The 24,386-nt window shown below is 36.7% G+C and overlaps 1 long non-coding RNA gene across 1 annotated transcript in view; it reads right to left on the reverse strand.

Moving 5' to 3' along the window:
* LOC143641211 (uncharacterized) overlaps positions 1–23,868 on the reverse strand; it is an 82,007-nt gene extending 58,139 nt beyond the window's left edge. The window contains exon 1 of the long non-coding RNA XR_013155260.1: positions 23,826–23,868. This is a non-coding gene — a long non-coding RNA (uncharacterized LOC143641211). The remainder of the gene's footprint in view (positions 1–23,825) is intronic.
* Between the last annotated feature and the right edge of the window lie 518 nt (positions 23,869–24,386).

Consider the following 24,386-nt stretch of genomic DNA (forward strand, 5'->3'; position numbering starts at 1 on the left):
TAGAAACCATTGGAAAAAAATTCTAAAATTATCACAGTAAAAATATTGTAGTAAACCAGAATTAGAAATAACTTCCTGAAACTGAAAAATGAGATCAACAGAAAGCCCACAGCTATTATTATATGCAATAATGAAAGAACACATGATTTTTGCTTAGAAACAGGAGCAAACCACAGGTACCAGCTCCCACTACTCTTGGGCAACATAGTATGGGAGAGTCCAGTTATTGTCATAAAGTAAGAAAAACTAAATCAAGTTAATTGTCTTCATTCACAGATGAATTATTATGTAGAAAATCCTTAAGATTCTAGTCCAAAAAGGACAAACTAATCAATAAATTAAAAGGTTATATAGATCTACATATTAATCATGAGCAAATAGGAAATGCTTTTTCTTTAAAGTATCATTATAATAACATCAATAAATCGAAAACATTTTGTTTAATAAAACACCTCAAGTCGAGACACTGAAAACTACAATAATTTGCAAAACTGATGCCATTCAAAAATTAGATCTCCATAGAAAAGTAAGTGAAGCTAGATTCTCACTTGCCACATACACAAATCTATTCTAGACCTAAATATAAAACCTATGACCAGAAAATTTACAGATGAAAATGGGACAAACAACTATGGAATCTTTGATTATACAAAACTTTATTAAATGGATCACTAAGCATAAATCATAAAAAGTGATAATTGACATTGAAATGAAAAATTCTCACTCCTCAAAATACTTTTAAGAAAATGACCTGCAAACCACACATCAGAAGAATAAGTTTGTAAATCACATCTGATAAAAGACTTATATCCAAAATATAGAAACTCTTACAACTCAATAATCAAAAGGCAATTTCAATTTTTTTAACTTTTAAAGAGTTTCAATTATCATTTTTACCAAGAAAATATATGAAATACCTATTAGAGAATAAAAAGATGATCTACTTCATTTGTCATTAGGAATTGCAAATTCAAAGCTCAATAAAGTAAGTGGTGGAGAAGATGTGAAGAAGAGACATCCATTCATTGAAACTAAGATGTCATTACTGCAAGATGAATAGTAAATTCTGACATAAACAAGAAAATAAGTAGAGAAGCATGATAGAGTAGTAATAGGGATGTAAGCCATACATTCCGAGAACCCTGGGAGTGAAGACAGACATCCAGGGTCCTGGATCTTTAAACCATACCAATCAATACTGTGACTTAGCTACCAGTATGCTTACCTTGGCATCCCCTTTAAGCTTGTGGATTCCTGTTAGGTACTCTTGGATTTAAGTGTGGCTTACCTTGTATGCCAATCTTTTAATTGCACACTTGATGCTTTGAGTGAAGACTGACCTAATTTGGAATCTTTCTTCATATTTATTCCTCATTTTGCTATCACTGTTCTCATTTGTAGGATACAAGTAATTTTTAATAACTGCATCACTTATTCCCCCTACTCAAAACATCTGGTTAAAAGTAGCAATTGCCAATGAGAAATGAAGTAAAACTTTATCAGTAATGTTTGAAGTTTTCCAGGTCTGGACAGCACCTGACCTAACTCTTTGGATATGGTGAACTTGTTGGTAATATAGTCTTAATTCTGGGAAAGTTTTGATTAATTGCACTTCATTCTCTACTCTTTCCCATCATGAAAAAAACAAATACACATTAGCTGTTTCTTTTATCATTTCTTTGCCTTATGAGAGATTAAAGTTTTACTTGGGCCACCAAATAATGAAGAAGGTTTTACTGAGTGAGAATAATTCTTTAAGTGCCAAGAGGGTTCTAACATCTATGCTTTCAAACCTCAACTAGTATCTCTTACTGGTTCCTCTTTCCCTAATCTGATTTGCTACTGAATTACTCAGAGTTTTCCAAAGAAGCAGAACCAATAGAAAATGCATGTATAGACTTATGAGATTTATCATGAGAATTGGCCCTCACACAGTGATGGAGGCTGAGAAGTCCCAGGATTTGCCTTCAGCAACCCTTAGTACAAAAGTTGGTTGTGAAGCTCCACCTAAGTTCCCCAGCTCAACACCCTGACACAACTCAGTTCACAGCTGCAGACCTGAAAACAGGGAGTGTGAGGAGGGCACTGGTTATGTCCTGGAGTCTGAAGGCCCGAGGACCAGGAGTTCTGATATCCCAGCACATATGAAGAAGGTAACCTAGCTCAAGAGAGAGAATAAACTGCCCTGTAATATCTAACCAAAGTGCCAGTGAACAGTATGATGTCACCCATATTGGTGAGGGGGTAATCTTCTCTACTGAGTCTACTGAATAAACTACTAATCTCTTCCAGGAATATCCTCACAGACACACCCTGACATAATGCTCTAACAGTGACGTGGGTGAGCATTCCTGAGCCCAGTCAAATTGACACAAAATTACCCATGGTAGGCAGCGTTTGAGACATTCAGAACGACCTTTAACAAATGAGTTAATAAGTGATCTAATTTTCCATTCCATGACATTTTTCACTCCTGTTGTAGGATCTGCCTTGCTTTTCAAAACCTGTGTTCAGTTGTGTTCATCATGTGTCTTCTTGAAGTCACACTCAGAAATAGCACCGAGAAATCCCGATATGGAAGTGGTACCCTAAAGCATACATATGACCTGATGAGGGTGTATTCCTATTCATTCCTTCTCAGTACACACAGTACATAAGCATAGACATGATCATATGTCACTGAAGATTTCTCATTTCTCAAATACATAATTCAATTCCTTGTATCTAAAATCCTAGTTATTAAAGCTATATATTCTTATGTAATGAGTTTCTCACATTTGGATGAAAATTTCTTGTTATTTCTAAAATTACACATGGGAAGTATGTTTCTATCTTTATTGTCACCTTGCTCTACATAAGTATATGTCCAAGATGATGCATTAAGGGATTATGCTAATTAAAAATTAAATGAAGACTTTAAGTTCACATAGAAATTGCCCAGATTGGTGGCGACATACCTGAATCTGCAGGCAGCGTCAATTCCTGTTGTTAGGAGTCCCTGTTTTGGTAACCATTGAAATTATAACTAGGCATCTTTGGATTTCATGATAATTCTGTGTAGGGGAGACCCTTGTTGCCCACAGTTCTGTCATTCTCAATAAAAGAAATTCTCAAATCCTTTGAAGTAAGAAACCCAAACAGGTGGGGTAATTGGCAAGGGAGTCAAGAAGGAGCCTGGGAAGAGAGCAAAAGGGAAAAGAAGGTCTTGCCTGCCTCCATCCCCAGACTTCGCTAAGGTCCTGCTCATGTGGTGCTTCTGACATGGGGTAGAGGTGGAAAGCAGAGGAGTTTGGGGAGCTTTGGGAGTCATTCCATCTGGCTCAGGGAAGACAGAGTGGGAGTGAGACGGGATTCCACCTGAACATCCCCCTCCCGCTACTCCTGTTCTCCTCCTTCTGTCACCTGTCCATCACTGGCCTGTCCTGAGCGCCTCTCTCCTTATTCTGGTATACATTTGTGTCGATAAGGTATACAGCAGAATGCTGGGGAGACTGTGTCTCAGAAGTCATCATGAAGCAGAGCTTTAAAAGGGAAAATGGCAGATAATTCACTTAACTAGGATATGTGATTTCAACCAGAAAATGAGTGCAATTAACTGATCAAAAGAGGAAGGCCAAATGGGAGCAAGTCGGAGGGAAAGAAAGGATGCAGATGTCATTTCTCTCTCTCCTAAGGCATGCTTCCTAAGTGCACCCGGGAGCCTTGCTCAGGGAAGTTCTCATTACTATAAGAAACTCCACCTACGTAAACTGAGTTCGTGCATACCTACACACACATACATCTTTCCAAGATTTCTAATGTGCTTATGAATATCAGATGCCACAGGAAGGTAGTGAAGTGATATCTGAAGACATTTCCAATTCCATTTGAAAAGGATATACATTGTGAGAATCATAAAAATAAAACACAAAGGAAACTATGCTTATCAGAATCTCTCTATTTGCTCACTTGAGTCCTGAATACACATGCAGTCCTTCCACAGGGCAAGCTGGGGAAATCAATACTGTAAATGAAATCCCATTGGCATCCTTTTTCTCATCTCAGCTGCCATGTGAGCGAAGACTGGTAATACCTCGAGAAATAATGCCAAGCTTCAGTCTCTTTTACCCTCGTCCCAAACAGATTAGCAATTTCTGAAAAGCAACTGTAGAAGATGCACTTTTACCTCTTCATCAAAAACGTATAAAAATGAAATATACTGTGATATTTATTACCATGTGGATTATAAACCACCATGTTGATCCAGTACAAATGGCTTTTTTCTCGGTGGTGCCAACCTTCAAAAGTGATGATGTGAAAAGCCCTAGACTTTATGACAGCTTAACTAGAAATACATTACAGCTGCTATATTAATATGTAGTTGTGGCTTTGCTATAAAGTTTGAATATGAAAAGAAACTCTGAACCTGTGCTCTGCTATAAACTTTAAATATGCACAAAGATATGTTCACAAAGCAGCAGGAGGAGGCTGAGATAATGTTTATATGAAATGATGCTGCTCCTTCTTCTCAGCCTTAAACCTTCAAGGTAGTTTTTACATTACATAAATTCAATATTAGCAATTGAATGACTTGTATCATTTTTCACACAGCAAATTAAAAAAGCTGGCCAGGAGTATGCAATTGTACATAGGTGCATCATGCATGGTAAGGATACCTTTACATTCCTGTATTTGTCAACTCATGAATCCCTAAGCATAGATATATTGAGGATCTGTAATAAATCAATCAGTGAGCAAATGCTGAGTAGCAAAAAACTGATGGGTATTGAAATATTATTTTGAAAGTAGAAAATTTATTTCCCCTATGCTCCTTCATATGCATAAATATTGTGGTGCTACATTTTTAATAACTGATTTAATACCTAAAAGTCAGTTTGGTCAATGTTTTGGCTTTAAGTGGACACAATTTTTCCCTGTCATGTAACTGCTGCTGTGGTACATACCAAAATAATATTGTACTGGCTCTTAAATTAATTTTTTTTGCAAATATTCTAAGACAGAAATATAACCTATTCTTTTCTGAGGGTGAAGGTGGGCATGCATTCTGTGTGGAGCATGCACTCCAGAGCACAGCACACATTTAAGGACCCAATATCTTTATCCATTCTAGCAGCTTCATTAGTTTTGTAAATCATCTAAATAACAGAAACTAGAAGGGAACAAATTAGGTTAATTGTTGTATCATTGCATATTTTTAATGTTTTTTTTAACACAGTCTGCAATTGGTGGTTAGGAGTGCTAATTAAAAATTAAAAAAGATAATATCAATGACTTTTCCTTAAAGGAAGATCAGCAACCAAAAGGGCAAGGAATATCCAGGTTGTTCATTTGGTTGGGGAAGGTGGTCTACAACAGCATGAAACAAAATTAGCATGCCATGAATTCCGGGTGAAGGGAAGAAAGCAATTGGATGAGCATTTGGAAGTTACCTACCATGTCATATAATTAATGCTGGGTTTTTTAAATATATTATTTCAATTAATTCCCCCAAAATTTTCAAATAAAGATAAAAGTAATAGTCACCTGGTTTTAGATGAAAATAACTTGCCCAAAGGTAACACAGCTGGTACTTTTGCAGATTTCAACCCTGTCCATCTGAAGAGCTTCAAAGAGAAGGAGGCCAGTTGCTTCTCCTGGCTCTAGATAGGCTCAGACAGGAAGAGAGACGGAACCTCATTTTTTAATGCATGTGCTATGTATGACAGAACAAATTAAGAAAGGAAAATTATAGTAACCCAATGATGATGTTTGAGAAGAAAGAGGCTAAGATAATAATTCTTCCAAATTTAAATTATTTTATTCTGATTTGTCTTTAATACTCTATGCTTTATAATTATTTTTTTTCTTTGAAGTCATTCTTTAAACAGGGTTTCAGCTGAATCATTGCTAATCTATTCTGTGATGACTAGAACTACTTAATATGCCAAGATCTATAACGAATCTGTCCTGTTTTTAGCCCCTAGGTAGATGTGGCTATTTAAATTGATACATAAATTAATTAATGGAAGGCCAAATTGAAAATTCAGTTCCTAGTTCACAAAGGCCACATTCGGGGGTCCCATAGTCACCTGTGGCTAATAGGTACAATGGCAGCATTGCAAATATAGAACATTTCCATCAATTCTGAAGATTCTACCAGACAATGCTGCTATGGAGCAAGGATCATGGGCCATGGCCAGCAACCAGCACCAAACTGCCATGTGCTTTTGTATGTAAACCTTGCCTGGAACATAGGCACGACCCTATCTTATGTGTTGTCCTTGGCTAAGTCTCTGCCCTGCCATATGGAATCCTTTACAGAAACCATTTTGCCAACCCCTGGTCTAGCAGATGGATATCATGGAGGCATGATAGTTTAAATCCTGACAGAAATTAGATTTAATGTGTCTAAGCATTCTTCTTGTTTGCCAAACTGAAACTATAATAATACTAGTCCTACATATAATTATCCATAATACTGATTTTACATGGTTTTGTTAGGATGATGTGAGAGAATGTATACAAACCACTCAGCACAAAGATTGGTATATTGTAAGTTCTCAAAAAAAAAGTTTCACTAATATTTTCATTATCATTCTTGCAACTAGTAAAAGATACACAAAGTTTCCCTCCCTTTCCAATCCAAAATCAGATTCAAAGCTTAAAAGCCAACACATCTACCAAAGGCATCAAGGCTCTGTACTTTTTAGGCATTATGGTACCGATGGTATATTATTTGTTTGAGATGATTTTTTAATTATGTATTTTTAGAAATTTTATACATATTTTTCTACCTCAGACGTCAGATGCATGAGAACATCTGAAATCTATCTATAAGCCTGGAAGTCAAACATTATCTAATATTCCTTTGGTTCCTTCATTCTGTGAAAAGATGTGGGTAAGCTACATCTGTCTTCCAAGGTTGATAAGATCCTAGTTCCCAATTATTTCACACTTAGGGAAAGTAGACTCAACTTCTGAGTTTGATCACAAGCAACATGTGCAGTTACTAAGATTTTTCTTTATGGAAAAGTTTCTGCTATCTGAAATAGCTCATTCTTTTAAAAGGCTAGGGGTAGTCCACTAAGTATGTACCTGATTAACAGGTCATTTACAGATGGTGGGAAGCACCCTCTGACCACTGCGAAGAGTTGTTGTACTATTCCACCTTTTCCTGTCACCTCTAGAAGTGGCCACTTCTCGCACTCTGACCTGCCCACTTCCAGCCCACTTAGACCAATGAACCTCCTGTGCCCCCCTAGTAAAGCCCTCCCTCCCAGACACTAATCTGCCAGCCCAGCACCCAGATGTAGGCGGGAAAATGAGGTTGGCTGAAATAGGGTATACAAAGATTAGATCCCATGCAAACCTGCACAAGAAACAGGCTTTTCTCAGTTTTCCCTCATGCCCTTCTCTCCATCCACAGACACGTGTGACTTTAGCAATATTTATCATTACTTGCATGAATTAAAACTCTACCTCAAATATTAAACAGCAAAATTATTTCCAACTGAGGCTTGGAATAAAAAGTAAGGGTACAGGGTTCAGTGTTGTAGTAGATGGGTACAAAATAAGGACAGAAGGAAAAGGAGATGGAGACAAACCTACCTTGAGAATTGGCTGTCTTTGGCATTATGTTAAGCCTTAGCCAATGGTGATTTGGTAACTAATTCTGTCACCATACTTCCAAGGTGGTTGTTAAAATTCCCTTTCATTTCTGGAAAAGCTCCTATTCAAAGAAGTTAGTAATTTGCTACAGAGCAGAGTTAATAAGTGATATATCTGGGATTCATGTTGAATCCATCTTATTGCAGCATTCATTCCCTTTCCCCCAGGCTGCATTATGTTATTATTTTAAAATAATCTGTGGTGCTTGCTGTATCATGAGGCAAATTTTTTAATTGATCTCTTTTTAAATGTGGATTATAGCACAGATTTGATACATGTGTGACTAGTCAAAATCCTGGCCCTGGATTTGAGTTATGAAAGACACATGAGAAACTTAACTGGCTCTTTGACTCACGTTTCCATTTCAAAGCCACATCTGACAGCAGCTGGTACAGCTTCTGAGCTTACTCACTAGCCAGGTACTGTAACTGTGCACTACAATCTGCATGATCTTTCTAGACAACACACTTCCTGGCACCCCAGAGCATTCTTCTCAATCTGGAACACCTGGACATAATGAGGACCTATGCTCTCCACTAGCTGAAACCTGGCCTTGTTCATTATTTCAGATGACTTCAGAGATTGCATTTCACCCAGTTAATCATCTTGGCCGATGACTCCAGACTTCTGCCATTCATACCCAGGAGAAAAGCACTATGGCATTTTGAATTTTTTGTTTGTTTGTGAAGAGACCCAACTTTAAAATTCCGCTTTTTCAGAGTTTAATGAAGCTTGAAATTGGTGACCTACAGAACGTTTTACATCCTAGTGTGTTTTCTGGGTAATAATAATGGTTGGACATTTTGTCTAACTTGCAAAGACTAACTCTTCGTCTCAAATGCTGTCTCAGAGGAACACAAAGTCGAGTGTGGCTGGTAAATATCACTGCTGCCATTGCTGTTTCTAATACATAGTGGCAACTCCCACCCAGGCATTTTCTGACTAAGCATGTTACTAAGGATTTCAAACACAAACCTCATTTATTTGAACAGCAAAAAGAATCCCGAGATATAGGTTTCATTGGTTTCATTTTGCCAACTAGCAAATAGATTCAGCTAGGTTAGTTAATTTACCCAAAGTTACCTCTAGAAAATGTTGTCAGTACATTTAGGCTGCCATATTCAAAACACCATAAACTTGTAGCTTATAAACAATAGAAATTTGTTTCTCGCTGTACTGGAGGCTGAGAAATCCAAGATAAAGGTGCTAGCAGGTTTGGCGTCTGATGAGGGCTTTTCCTCACAGGTGGTGCCTTTTTGCTTTGGTGTCCTCATATGCAAGGGGCAGCAAACAGGTTCCCTGGGGCTTATTTTATAATGGCACAATTCCCATGCATCCCTCTTGACCTCATTACTTCCTAAAGGCCACAACTCTTAGTACTCTGCCTTCAGAATTAGGTTTCAGTATATGAAATAAAGAGGGACACAAATATTCAGATCATAGATGACATTCACAGAAGATGATAGATATAGAATTTGAACTGTGATTGAAGGTCCTAAAGATGCTCCAAACAGTGGGTGACAAAAAATGAACATGCAAAGATGAGAATTCAGGTCTGAGTCCATCACATTTCACAAAACACAGACCAAGTGAATATCGAAAAGTGAGTCATTGCTTCCTAGGAATCTTCTCAGGATCCGCTGGAGCATAGCAACCATCTTTTGGGATTCCTGGTTTTCAACCCCATGCTCACTTTACAATCTCCTGGGGAGTTTTAAGAAAGAATCTAATATCTGAGCCCCATGAACTAGATCAGAATAAGTACTGGGTCATGGTCTTATAGTGACTATTTCTAATAGGTCAGCCAGAGCCCAAAGATAGTACAATGGTGACTGGAGTAGAAGCAATGCTGATATTTGACTGAGAATGAAGATATGGAAGAACCAGTAGATAGAGAAAAATCCTAAATAAATTCTCCCAGAGAATTTATTGATGTACCATAAGCTACATCAACACTTGTTGGTAGCTCATAGACCTGTCTGAGGAGCTAAAGTCCCTATAGACTCCCTGTACTGACCACTAAAGTAGCCAAGAAGGTCAGCAAGTTTATTAGAGTTAAAAAATATTTGATCAAGTTTATTAGAGTTAAAAATATTTGATAGGCGAATAAATGGATGAAATTATTTCAGTGTTCACTGGTTTTGCATGGGCTCATCAGAGGATTTCAAAAAAGCACTTGCACTTCATAAAAGCAGATTTCATTACCAAAACTCTTCATCCAATATATGATTCTTCTCCATGGGGGTTAATTGAATAAAACAACAAGAAGCAAAGTACAATAAACAGAACAAATCTGGGTCTTATCTCATTGGGTCAAGGCAGCAACAATGCTACCATTAGAAATTTCTGTTGTTTTGCAAAGCGAATCAGATATATATGGTTAAGCTGAAATAAAAACAGTAGAAAATCACTTAAAGTTGAATGGAACTAACTTAATAGGTCCATAGTAAATACTAAAATAGATAACCTATTGAAGACCACAGAACAGCAGCAAATCAAAAGGATAATGTTTTACCACTTACACACCACTGTGCATATCTTCTGGAAGATTCCTTCACAAGGCTTGAGAAGGAAAATATGCTTAAGGAAGTCAGTGGTTCCCTGCATGAATGTGTGCTTTGTCAACTTCATCTCAGAGGTGGAGGAGGACTATCAGATAAATCCCCATTATGGGAAAAGCATCAAAATGTCCCCAAAATAGATGACCACAAAACAGTTAGGGAAAACCACAAACCCCTCATGTGAAACCACTAGAAGCTATCCATGGAGCCACATTACACCGAAAGCACAAAATTCTGTATGTGAGCCAGAAACATCCACTTTTCTGCCCATTTCTATAGCACCCTCAAGCCAGACTGAAATGTTTTAGAAATCTAGGTTAAAAAAGAAAAGAAAGAAACCTACAAGTCCTTTCCCAGACTTTAAGTGGGAACAAATGTGCAGGAGCTATTGATGTCTGATTAAAGGTACAGAAATATTTTTAAGGTCTCGGTGCTCCAAATTCTTTGTGTGAAATATGAATGCCCCTGATGGACAATGAGTTTGCACAATAGATCTCTTGTAGACTTGCCCCTGGGACTTCTAATTTCAGTCCAGGCAGTAAATAAAAGTTCCTCCAAATTGTATTTGGACCTGGGTTAGAACTCTATGCACAAATGTATTGACAGTGTTAATACATTTGTGCATAGAGCGTTTTTTCCTTAAATGAAACACTAAGTACCTTGCTCATATCACCAGATATTCTGATGTAATTGGTTTGGGGTGTGACATGGCATCTGTAGTTTTCAAAGCTTCCAGGTGTTTCTAATATGTAGCAAAGAATGGGAACCACTGTGATAGACTGATTGCTTTCCAATCCCTGCATGTTTGTGTCCTTAAAATGTCACATGCCTGGTTTTCATAAAACAGTACAATCATGTCAACACATATCTAACCATCTTTTTTTTTACCGTAAGAATCTTTAAATTAGACAATCTGTACTCACTTCAGCCTCACCTCTCAATTCCCTCCTTCCTACTTAATATCCACCACACTTCACCAACCTCTTAGTCCTTGAACTTCACAAGCCCCTAAACAATGTAAGAAAGACGAAGATTAATTTGGCCCACAATAACTTAGAGGATTCTATTTATCACACATTAGCAAGTCCAATTCTGAGAAGTAGATGTTGGCAAAGGTTTTTTAGTTGAGCACATGAAATATTATTTCCTACTTGTCTATAGAACTCCCCTAACCCTAGCCACATTCCATAATAAATGCATTATTATCAAGAATGGCACATGAAAAGCTTGGATTTCCTTTAAAGGGCAGCTCACAATCCCAGGATCATCACGGGGTGCCCTTTACACCTTAGGATCCACAGCCCATCAATCAGGTTGCACATTCCCTGGTGGCCCATGCCACCCCTCCATGCAGGCATCCATACACTTACTTTAAGTCCCTGCATGTCCTCACTTCATATTCTGGCTTCTTGCAACACAGATTCAGAGTTGCATAAATTATATACAGTACATAGGAAAAGAGAATTGTCTCCCATAAATCATCAAAATGATTTGCAAATAAACTTCCTCAACATCAGAAAGAAAAAAAATGCAGATGTGCAGAGTTTCATTCCATCATGAAAGATCCTTACCAGAAAAACAAGCTGAAATTCTACGGCTACTTAGTCTTTGGGGGAAGTTTTTAATCCTTCACATTTTTTAGTCATGACACAAGGATTCAAAAGAAGAAGAAGAAGAAAAAGGAGAAGGAGAAAGAGAAGGAGAAGAAGTAGGAGAAGGAGGAAGAGGAGGAAGAAGAAGAAGTGAAAGTCCTTCAGTTGCCATCTAGATTTACCTGGTTGAAACAGGGACTTAAATTCTTTCAAATATTAAATTTCCCTTCTTTCTTTCACTCTTCCACATTTTTCCTGTTCCCTCAGTGTGCTCAAATCACCCAGGGCAGAATGCTGCACTCACCATGCGCATGGTTTTCAGGGATTTTCAAGCTTATGCTTAGATATAGTCTCTCCTACGAAGCCTGGCACCTCCTGAATGCAAGGCTCTCCATGTGCATCCTGCACACCCTGTCTAGGTGTCTAGAACAATCCCTCTTACTGCATGGAAGGGTCTATTCACTTCTCTTCTCTGAGATCTTTCACAACAGGGATGCTGTGCTATTTGTCTTTGCAACAATAGTACTTAATATGATTCTCACTCCATCAATGCATGAAGTTTAGTGACTTATTGAATGCATGAAAGATTGAACCTTTGACATCAAGCTCTCTCAGGCTGTTCTCCCACTCTAAAACATAATTGCCTATCACAAGGGTGATATGAATATTAAGAAATATTTCGTATAAAATATCAGGAATAATCAGACCTTGGTAAAAGTTTATTCTCTTTTCCTCTCCATCTGCATCTCTTTTTTTTTTAAAAGGAATTGTCTTCATGTGAGTGGTCCTAGTTACAGAGCAATAAAGTAATAAAGATCAGAAAGTTAATATCATTCACCAACTGAAGCATGAGTAAAAATGCAATGCTTACTTCACACTTTGAAAAGATATAGATTTTACATAATAACACTATGTTCCCCATTTATGATAAAAATATTGAAGGCAGAGGAATGATTATGAGAGTACACAGAAGGTCAATTCTGAAATCTTGTAGAAGCAGTGTGGTATGATAATTAAGATCATGGGTGCAGAGAAACTTGCAGATAAGGTACTTGGGTCTCAAATTTCAGCTACTTAATAGGCAGAAATTTGTCCTTGGATGAGTTACTTAGTCTCAGTAAACTTCAGATTTCTCATCTTCAAAATGGTAAGGATACCTCATGACCTATGTTGTATTCAATGAAAACGTGTATATAAAGTACATAGTCAATGGTTAACAAAGTTGCTATTAATAACTATAGCAAACTGGGTTTTAAAAATAATCTGTGGGACTGGAATGCACACCTAAGAGTATGAAATTTCTCCTTTTCCTAGGAAATGCATGTCCGCTTCTTTGGAGAAATTTTTGGTGTTATTCTAGCATTATAAGAGGACATATTGAGAAGTTTTTTAGACTTTTTCCTCCAGCACAGGGTAGACAAATATTGAGTCAAATGGAGCTCTCCCACAGACTCTCACACATTGGTCCTAGGAGAAGAATGGGTTCATCACTAGGGTGACCTGGACGACCTACACTTGCGGAACCAGTGTCCAAGAGGGAATTAGTGTGAAGTCATTAAACCATGATGCCCAAGAAACAGGAGAATTGGGGAAAATCTGAAGGGTTTGAGTCTATTTATGCTTCTCCCTGCGATATAACCCCTCCCTTCACAAGAGAAAAATGTCCCTTCCTAAGTCATATCATTAGATTGAGGTTCAATCACCTAGAACTGATATGGTTGTTTAGCCTGGTATATATACAGGAGGACCTCAGAGTTCTCGAGTTCAGGAATAGGCTCAGTGCATGATTAAATTGTCCAGCACATCAGAAGGAAATGGATTTCAAATTTCATGGGCAACACCAAAGGGATGACAATATTGGAAAGGTACAAAAATAAATAAATAAAGGAAACCAAATCATCTAGTAAGATGGGGAAGATTAGAATATTTCTGGAGTAAGAGGCCAGTGAAATTTCTTCCAATTATCAGAGTTTCCCCAAAATTCATCAGAAATAAAAATGTGTGATTTTTTCAATGTTCCACAAATATTAGTGTATAAAACTAACAAATGCTGTATAGGTTTAAGAAAGAGAGAGAGAGAGAGAGAGAGAGAGAGAGAGAGAGAGAGAGAGAGAGAGAGAGAGAACACACACATAACCTATAGGACAATTAGAATTGCTTGTCACAGTTATATTCAAATAAAACAGAGAAAGTGAGGAGTATGGAGAAGTAAGAGACTAGAGCCAGAGATGATTTGAAAATGCATCTAACTCCCACAATCCTCGGACATAGTGATTGAGGGCTTGTTATGGTTAAATATAAGGTGTTCCCCAAAAGTTCATGTGTGAGACAATGCAAAAATATTCAGAGGTGAAATCGTTAGATGTGAGAGGTATAAACTAATCAGTAGATTAATTCACTGATATGGATTGAACTGGGTAGTAACTGCAGACATGAGGGATATGCTACAGGAAGTAAGTCACTGACATGTCCTTGGGCTTTATATTTTGTCCCTGGTGAGTGGAGTTCTCTCAGCATCCCTCTGCCACACCCTTCCACCTTGAAGTTCTGCCTTACCTCAGGCTCAGAGCTATGGAGTTGGCCAATCATGGACTGAACTTCCAAAAGTGTGAGCCGAAATAAACTTTTCCTCCTCTAAATTGTTCTTGGCAGGTGATCCCAACAACCAAAAGCTAACAAAAACAGGGTTCTTTGAAATTCTTTGTCCCCAGTATAGGATCTCAGCTTATTTTCTTCTAGATCACTGAGAGACTGGAAGATACAACTTAATATCTGATAATGTTTAAAAATAGCAAGCAACTGTAATAAAAAAAAGGGGGAGGAAAAAAAACTTTGTAACCTGGAAGAAATGTCAGAGACATTGCTTGAATAAAATTGAGGTGATGCGTTTTCTAGCTATGATTCAGTAGCAGGGATGAGATTTATCCATTCTGCTAAAGTAACTGAAAAACTGAACAATATCTATAACACAATGGTTTTCAGACACTGGAAGAATAGCATCTCTTGTCAGTGACACCAGAGAGAAGAAAAACACATTTCATGGGTCTATGAAAGCCCCAATGTACTGTGCACTGCCTCGACTGCTTCCAGACCACAGTGCAGGGAGAGCAGTCAGCACAATCTGAAGGTCACCCTGAGTGGAGGGGACAGAGTGTGATGATTAGAGAGACCAAAATGACCAGACTTTACAGGGTACAATGGTGGAAAGGAGAGGGAGAGAAAGCCCCAGAGACATGTATACACCCCCCTCCAACCTTCAGCAGAGCCCTGATCAACACAAACAGATGAGGAGTCTTATGAGGAAGCATGAAGCCAGGAAGAATGCTTGGGGGTCCAAAAGGCCAGGGAGTGGGGAAGGGAAGTCACTGCTAAGAAGTTTTTATACTAAATGTACAGTGATCACAATACCACTTGAAGATATCTCTCTCTCTCTCTCTCTCTCTCTCTCTCTCTCTCTCTCTCTCTCTCTCACACACACACACACACACACACACACACACACTAAACCTCTGGAATAACACTATGAATACTAAATGAATACATCTAATGAGCCACTAGAATAACAAATACAGAATTATAAAAATTACTCAATCTAAAAAAGTCAAAGATAGAGATGAAAGAATGAATGAAACAAAAACAATAAGATGGTAGATTTAAATTCAAATATGCCAGTAAAACATGTAAACAGCGGTTCTCAACACAGAGGTGATTTGGGTCATCCCAGTGAGCATGTGGCAATGGCTAGAGGTGCTTTTCACTGTTGTGACAAGAGATGGGCAAGTTTTGGCAACCAGCTAGCATAAGCCACAAATGCAGCTAAACATCCAAAAATGCAGAGGACTGTACCCCAAAACCAAGAGTTATCTCACCCAAACTGTCAATAAAGGTAGGTAGGGGAAACTACTCTAAGCAAACACAAAACAAAGGCAAAGCCACAATGTCTGCCATCAAATAAAAATTTGCTAGGAATGTACAATTATTCCCATTGTCAAACAAAATCCACTTCATTGTAAAGATATGAACAAGTTATAATTAAAAGACAGAAAAATATGTTATGATAATACAAATTAAAATAAAGTTAAAATGCCTATATTAATAACATACAAAGTGGATACAGAATGAGGAATGTTTCTAGGACAAACAAGATGTTTTATAATAGTAAGTATGTCAACCCATCAAGGGATCAATAAAACCCTAAGTGTGTTTACAGTTACCAAAGAACTTCAAAATACCTAAAACAAAGATGACAGAAGCAAGGCAGAAATTGGCAAGGCCTAAATTATGATTTTGGGAGATTACAATACTCCTTTCTTACTATTTGAAAGAATAAGTAGGCAAAAGATCAAAAAAGATATAAAGTACTTGAGAAACACTATTAAGTATCTTCATCTATCTGATTTTTACAGAAAAAGTACCTAAATAAGCAAAACAAAAATTCTTCTCAATACACACAGGATATTTATCCCCAAAATTATTTTTTGGACTATAAAACAAGCCTCAGTAGACTTTAAAATGAATAAAGCTTTACAAAATATGTCCTCCCATCACAATGGAATTGCATTAGAATTACAGAAAGACACCTGAACAATCTGCAAATACTACACACCTCCATGTGAACTACAAGTAAAAGATCAAAATTGAAAAGTCAAAATGTATGGGATACACCTAAAATAGTCCTTAAAATATATAACACTGAAAACCTATGTTAGCAGAGAAGAAAGGCCTCCAGTTAGTGACCTTGGCTTCTACTTTCAAAAACCAGAAAAATAGAAAAGCAAACCAAACCCAAAATAAGCTAAACAAAGGATAAAAAGAAATCAGGGCTAACGTTGTGGCTCAGTGGCAGAGCGCTTGCCTCACCTGTGTGAGGCACTGTGTTTGATCCTCAGCACGACATAAAAATAAATAAATAAAATAAAAAAAGAAATCAGTAACACTTGAAACAAAACCAAGATGAATATGTGGGGGTGATGAGAAGGGTATATGGGAATTTCTTGTATTCGTTGCTTCATTTTTCTTTAAATCTAAAACTGTTCTCAAAACAGTTTAATAACTAGCAGGGGTGGGTGGGGGGTAGACAAAGACATTGAATCAGCTTTAGGGCAAATCATATTAGTAGGAACTAGATCTATCTTCCCCTCTAAAAAGAAATAAGAAAAAAGAAAGAACATATTAAAGGGCAGCATTCAAGACCCTGAACACAGGACAATGAAGGAGAGTGATCAGTGAGAGCTGAGGAGAAGAATAAATGAACTCAAAGACAGCACAAGCCCTTGGCCAGAGGTGCAAGACAGAACACAGTGGGGGCTGTGCAGACAGAGCTGGTGGTTGGGGAGGCCAAGGAGCTGAAGTTCTTCAGACAGGGGAAGGGAAAAAGTCCCCAGGGTTTACACAGACCAAGAATAGTTCTGCTCAAAACAGACTAAATGGGAAAAAAAATCTCCTAATTCAGGGGACAATGAGAGGACTCAGAATAGCTCAGCCTCAGAAGAATAAAAACTTACCTTCAACAAACAAGCATTGCCCTGACATTATCTAGCAACTCTTATGAGCAAGCCTAAAAGCAGCAGCCTGTTTTGAACTACCTTAACTACAATCAAGACTAGAATATTTAAAGAAACAAAAAGAAAAAAATTGTCAAATCCACAATTTCTGCCATCCAATAAAAATTTGCCAGGAATGTTAAAATGTAGAAAAATACAAATGACATAAAGATAAAAATATATTGATCAAAGCCAATTCTGGAGCCAGGTATGGTAGTGCGTGTCTGTAATCCCAGTGGCTGGGAGGCTGAGGATGGAGGATCGCAAGTTCAAAACCATCCTCAGGAAAAGCAAGATGCTAAGCAACTCAGGAATACTCTGTCTCTAAATAAAATACAGAATAGGGCTGGGGATGTGACTCAGTGATCGAGAGCCCCTAAATTCAATCCCCAGGACCAAAACAGAAGAAAAAATCTAATTCTGGAAAAGATCATAGAATTAGTAGACAAATTAATAAAACATACTCTATGTGTTGAAGGAACTGAAAGAAATACTAAGCAATATAAGTAGAAACAAAGATCTAAAAACCATCAAAATCAAGCATTTTGTTATTAAAACAGTAACTGGAAAATACATGGGTGGGAGAGTCCACAGGTGAGTCATTGTGGAAGAGTCCACCAGTGAACCTGAATAAAGAGCCAAAGAATTACTCAAAATGAAGCAGAGAGATAAAACTTAGATACTGAGTCTTCAAAGGAGAGGAAAGGCGGAGGGACAGAACAATATTTGAGGGAATAATAAACATACAAAGAATGCAATGAATATATTTAGAGACTCTAAAAGTGCAATGAACTTCAAGAAAAACAAGTAGAAGATGAAAAGTACACCAAGACACCACATAACCAATTGCTTAAAACCAGTGAGAAGGAGAAAATCCTATCTACATTCAAAGAAAAAAAAAGGATAAAAATAGTCCACACATAAGGCAGAAGACAGTAGGGGACCAAGAGGACAGAAAGAAAAAAAAAAGGAGAAAAAAAATAGCAATTTCATTACCAGAAAAAAAAAATAGTTTTCAAGGATGAAGTCAAAATAAAAATGTATTTAAATATAGAAGTTCCAAAAGGACTTAGGAGCAGCAGATTTGTATTATAAGAAAGAGTAAAGCAAATCCTTAGACAGTGGGAAAATAACACCAGATGTAAATATTTATCCACACATTAATGAAGGGCACGGGAAATGGTCACTGGAGATTTAAAAAAAAATCTCTTAATAAAGATTTTTTAAAGATATTTTCAAAATAGAGATCTTTTCAGTTGAACATGTAGGATCTAAGTGCAAGACAATAGGACCATGGAGATGACTGCATGCAGAGTGGCACACTTGAAAGTAGACTCTGATAGCTTTAAGGTGTGTTCTACACACTTTCAAGCACTCACTGACGTAACAAAGAGTTTGTCTAATAAGATGCCAAAGGAGACAAACTTTTTAAAGTTGATTTATTCCAAAGGAGGCAGAAAAGAAGAACAAAGTTAAAAACACGTAGGACAAATAGAGAACAAATACGTTAGATTTGAAACTACAATATTAATATTTACATGAGAGGTCAGTCACCTAAATACACAGAAAAAAAAACACAAACATATCTGGGAAAATGGGGCAAAAAAGCAAAAATAAATCATATGCTGCTTAAAAGAATTACACACAAATTATAAAAACAAAGTAATATTATAGAAAAGAATGTATAATGCTTACAATAACAAAATAAGCTTGAGTGGCTATGTATTTGTTGTATATCAATACAACAAATATATTTAAGGAAAAAAGAATGTTGACAGGAATAAAGAGAGTAGTTTTACAACAAACTTATCTTTATTTCATTTGTATTTTTCTATCCTCGTGGATAGGTGACAGACAGGCTCTGGAGTCAGACAGTCTGGCATAAGAAAAATCAAAAACGTGGTATGTATTCATAATTAGACATATTCATTTTTATACACAGACATACATAGAGTGAGAAATATTGGATTCACAAATTGTGAAATATTGTGAGTGTATAAATGGAAAATATTGAGAAGACTATGCATAGATAAATTGCATTATGAGGCTTCAAAGTACTAAAGGAGGATTTCATTGGAAAATTAAAAACTAAACTTCTATAGGAAGGCTAGGAACTAATAAAGAAGTGGAATGACAAACAATAGGAGCTGTACTGAGTAATAACAGTGGTGAGATATTCCAGAGCAAAGCTTCAGGATCCATGGTTTGCAGTTTATTTATTTATTTTACTTTCTCTTTAGATAAAATAGAAATTTCTTAAACATGAAGGACACAGAATACCATTACAAGAATTTCAGACATTGTTTTATGCTTTCGGGAATAAAATATTTTTTTAAAAAAATAAGGAAATGTGTTTTAGAAAGCGTACCGCTCAAAAATACATAGAAATAGAATCTCAAGGAAAATACCAGCCACCTAAACCCAACTACTGCACAGATCCTCTGGAATCTACACAGAAGAGCAAAATGATCTGTTCTGACAATGCAGAAACAATGTGAGTTTAAAAATTGGAGGAAGGTCAGCCTGGACCTTGTGCTGCAGAGTCTTCTGGTCCTCTAGACCTCATTCGAAACTGGAAACTCAATAGCAATTCCTGGTAAGTGGGTCCACAGCAGCAGACCCCAGCGCAGTAGGTGGTGCCTCAGGAGGAATTAGCAGCTGTTAGAGCTGAGTCAACATTCACAGAATCAAAAGACCACATTGGTTCATCCAAGTGGGGAATTTGGGAGGCAGATATATCTGGAGTCTTGCAAGTAGTCCACCTGACAGTGTGCCCAGTGTACCTGAAGGACCATTTTGAGCTTCTATTATTTAGAAAAGCACAGCATGCTACTGTGAAAATCTCTGTACTATGTATGGTAGAAATAGCCAAGTGCAACTTCTTCTCCCAGAATAAAAAGAAAAAATACATTTGTGAAGGAATCCCAAATATTAATAATAAAAATTAAAAACAGGATAATTCCTATCATATCACTGTATAACTCAATTTTGACTGATACAGGGCCTTAGTGAATCTTGCAGAGTGACAGTAGATTATTATAAATTTTCTTCAAGAGTGATGTCAATCATAGCCCCCGTTGCAAATATGGTATCTTGACTGGTATAATCTATTAGAGCCCCTTGAGTCCCTTTTGCACTTATCCATCTATTGAGCTGTGGATGCTTTTTTCTAAATCCCAATTAATAAATACAATCACAAGAAGATGACTGATGACCTTCATCTGGCAGGAACAGTAGTACTCGCTTTGTCTGATCTCAGGGTTATTTATATTCTCCTCATTTCTATCAAAATGCAATCTGCAGAGATGTTTTGTATCCTGGAAAATACATCATGATAGCATTTAACATCATTGCATTATGTTAATTAGACCTGGTGAAGTAGTATTGTGTTAGTAAGTTTAATAAGATGTGCATGTCAATGGGTGATAGACAAATTCTATGAAAAGGGAAATTAAATTAAATTAAATTAAAACTTCCCTATTTAAATAATGAATAAGAGAAGCATACCAAATACCTTAACACAAAGAGTAAAGAGCATTTCAATCTTTGGATAAATCAAGCCTACCCTGAACCTATTTTCTATTTGATCAAGCATCATCAAAAGAAAAAAGTAATGTTCTGAGAAACCTTTTACCAAGAATATTTTAATTGGTTTCCCAACACCTTCTCCTTGCCAACTATTCAGTAAATGAATCATGGTTGTCATGCCACAGCCTTCCACCTACTCTGCCAATGGTACACTGGAAATGGTGATGGCCAAAATAACTCAGGACACTGAGATACAACAAGAGGTTTTCTGGGGTATTTTAGAAAAGAAACTTGTGAATCTAAAGAGAGAGCCATAAAAAGCCATATATAAAAGCCATAAAAAGCCCTACAGACATAAACAGGAGAGGAGACTTCCAACATCTACTGATGGTCATCTTATAGTCACAAGAATCTAAGCCTTCTGTGGGTGGAAGAGCTAGGAATTAGAAAGAACCTGGATCACTCCCGACCTATTGGGTTTCCTCTTATATGAACTTTCAAGTTTCTTTAGTATTCAAACCAGTTTTATGTTGGTAGCCCAAAGCATCCAAATTCACACATTTTGTTTTCCACTTCAACCGCCATGTAAAAATTTCACCCATGCTTGTCTACATGTTAGCAAAAAAAAAAAAAGTATTCCACTTCAAATAAGTTAGTATACATTTCAGAGTCATATTTTTTTAGAGAGAGTGAGAGAAGAGAGAGAAAGGGAGAGGGAGAGAGAGAGAGAGAGAGAGAGAGAGAGAGAGAGAGAATTTTTCAATATTTATTTTCTAGTTTTCGGTGGACACAACATCTTTGTTTGTACGTGGTGCTGAGAATCGAACCAGGGCTGCACGCATGCCAGGCGAGCGCACTACCACTTAAGCCACATCCCCAGCCCTCAGAGTCATATTTAAAAGAGTTTATGGACAGTTAAATAGTCCAATAATTTAAAAAATAATTTCAATACATTTTCCCTTCTTATTTATCAATAAAGGAAAAAATTGATAAACTATTATAGAACATCAAACTTTCAACTTGACATAAAATTTAACTTTTATAGCCCTCTTAGTTAGAGATATCATTACATTATAGGGCACAAAATTTATAACTTTTTAGACCCTACGATATTCATTTTGTTCATACTATTTAGATCAAAATCATAAAAGAAAGACTAATGCTTTTTACAATTAGTTTAGCTTTTTAAAAAAAATCTTCAGAATTTTTTGCTCCAAACAGCCATATAAAATGCATTAACCTACAGAAAAAAACAAATTGTTTACTTTATCCATCATAACATTTCAATTTCACCAAACTGGATAGACTATTCAAATACATATGAAGGTATTTTTAGGAAGTAGTGATTTAGATAATAACAACAGCAAAAAAAGAAAAAAAGAAGAAGACAACGATGACGACAACGGCAGCGTCGGCAATTTAAAAAGGTTGGAAGTACAAGATACATATTGGAATAACTAGCTCGTGCTAAGTGACAAAGAGCAAAGTGAAGAAGGAGGGAGCAAACCACTCAAAATCTTTACAGCAGGTCACAATCTCTGTGACACATGAATAGATCAGTTGTAATATAAGGCAGATTCATCCTTTCATCAAGACCACTTTAGAATTTTTAAATAATGCATTCAAAATCACAGACATTCCATGTTTTCCAAATGAATTTAGGCTATTTTACAAACACTTCAGGTAAGCATTACTTCATACACTGAGGTAATATTATGGTAGGTATTTGCAAGATTAACTAATACCATAAATACAGTATAAATTTAAATCACAGCTGAAAAAAATATTTATCTATTCCACATAACATGTCTATTCTGTAAAGAGGATTTGGTTGGGCCTGAAAGATGCAAACCGACAAACTACAATATGCAGGATAAAAAAAAGATAACCTTTTTAATCAAAAAAAGGCTCTTTGAAACCTTAGAATCACTCCTTACCAGTAGACACACCTGATCACAGCTGTAATTCAAACAGGCCAGAAGAACAGCAGGCAGAGCTGGTAGAGTCAGGAATGTGTGTGACTTACTACCTAAAATTAGCCATGTCCATTTCACCACAATTGGGTTGGGCTCCTCTATTTTAAGGTGTGCAGTTCCAAATTACTTAAAAGTATGTAATTTCTGGCTAGTCTCTAAAACTAAGAATGTCAGCAGACTTTACACCAAGGCTTTAGATGGCCAACTAGTCTCCACAAAACCCCAGAGCATGCTATCTAGGGTCTAAGAACAAAGCAAATAAAGTTAAATGCTGAATATATCCATGAAGATGTACCATGTATGGACAGACTAGAAAGAATTAAATGAGAAAAGATACTTCTTATCCTTTTCTGCTTCTCTTTCCCCCACAAACACATACATTATAACAAAAGTGGTGGAAAAATTGACAAAAGTCATAGTACTAAAATATCCTGTATTTTCAGGAAACTGTACAGACTGTTAGCTGAAACCCTTCCAAATAATGTTACATGATTGTTACCTCCCTCTGAAAATGCCATGTTACTGGAGTAAATCAATAGTAGGGGCTACTCAGTCTGTATTTCACATTCTAGAAACATTACCAGGAAACTGGTAAAGGTCCCATCAGTACTAGCAAGAGAATATGCACTAAACATTTTTTAAATGGAGCTACATTTTCAAACAAAAGAAAATGAAAAGACATCCTCTTTTACCATTATGAAAAATTATTTTTATCAACAAAGGATAAAAATACATTGTAAGTTATACAGGCTTAACACATGCTTGAAATTCAAGCTGCATGGATAAAACTCCTGATTTCTTCGAACCCACCATAAAGACCTAGTATCTATTTTATTACTAGCAACTTGAGACATTTGATGCAGAACCCACATGTAGTATTATTTACTTTCCTGATACTATCATGCTCCAGCAGTCTATGATGTTAACCCTTGTTTTGACAAATGTAATCAAATATTTTAAGAATTAGAACACACATACCTTCATTTTCTGAGGCAGCATTTCACCTTCAATACCAAGTCAAAGGTTCTTTCTGGATTTTCCCTAAAAGAAAAAGAACTTTGTTATATTTATTTCCTAAAACAAACATCTGTATAAAGGTGTGTGTGTGTGTGTGTGTGTGTGTGTGTGTGTGTGTGTGTGTGTTGCTTTTTATCTTTTTAGGGGTTAGGCATGAAGTGCTGTGGTTCAAATCCAGGGCCTTATGCATGCAATGCATGCACTTACCACTGAGATATACCCACATCCCCTATATTTTCTTAATTCTAAAACTAATCTTGTTCTTGTCTCAATATACTTTTTCTAAGTACATAACTATAACTAGCACAGCAAAAATAACACTATCAGTTAGCAACTTAAGAGAGACTTGAGGCAAAGAGTTTAACCTCAAAGACTGTTTTCTTACCTATAAAGAGTCTTGTCCACATCACAGAATTGTGAGAACTATAAATCAGATAATATATGTGCAAGTACCTTATAAAGGTATACTGCTGTATAAATGCAAAGCATTGCTTTTATCCTACTGAATCAAAATTGGAAAGC

The sequence above is a fragment of the Callospermophilus lateralis genome, unplaced genomic scaffold (assembly GCF_048772815.1).
Source record: "Callospermophilus lateralis isolate mCalLat2 unplaced genomic scaffold, mCalLat2.hap1 Scaffold_91, whole genome shotgun sequence".
NCBI classification, from domain to species: domain Eukaryota; kingdom Metazoa; phylum Chordata; class Mammalia; order Rodentia; family Sciuridae; genus Callospermophilus; species Callospermophilus lateralis.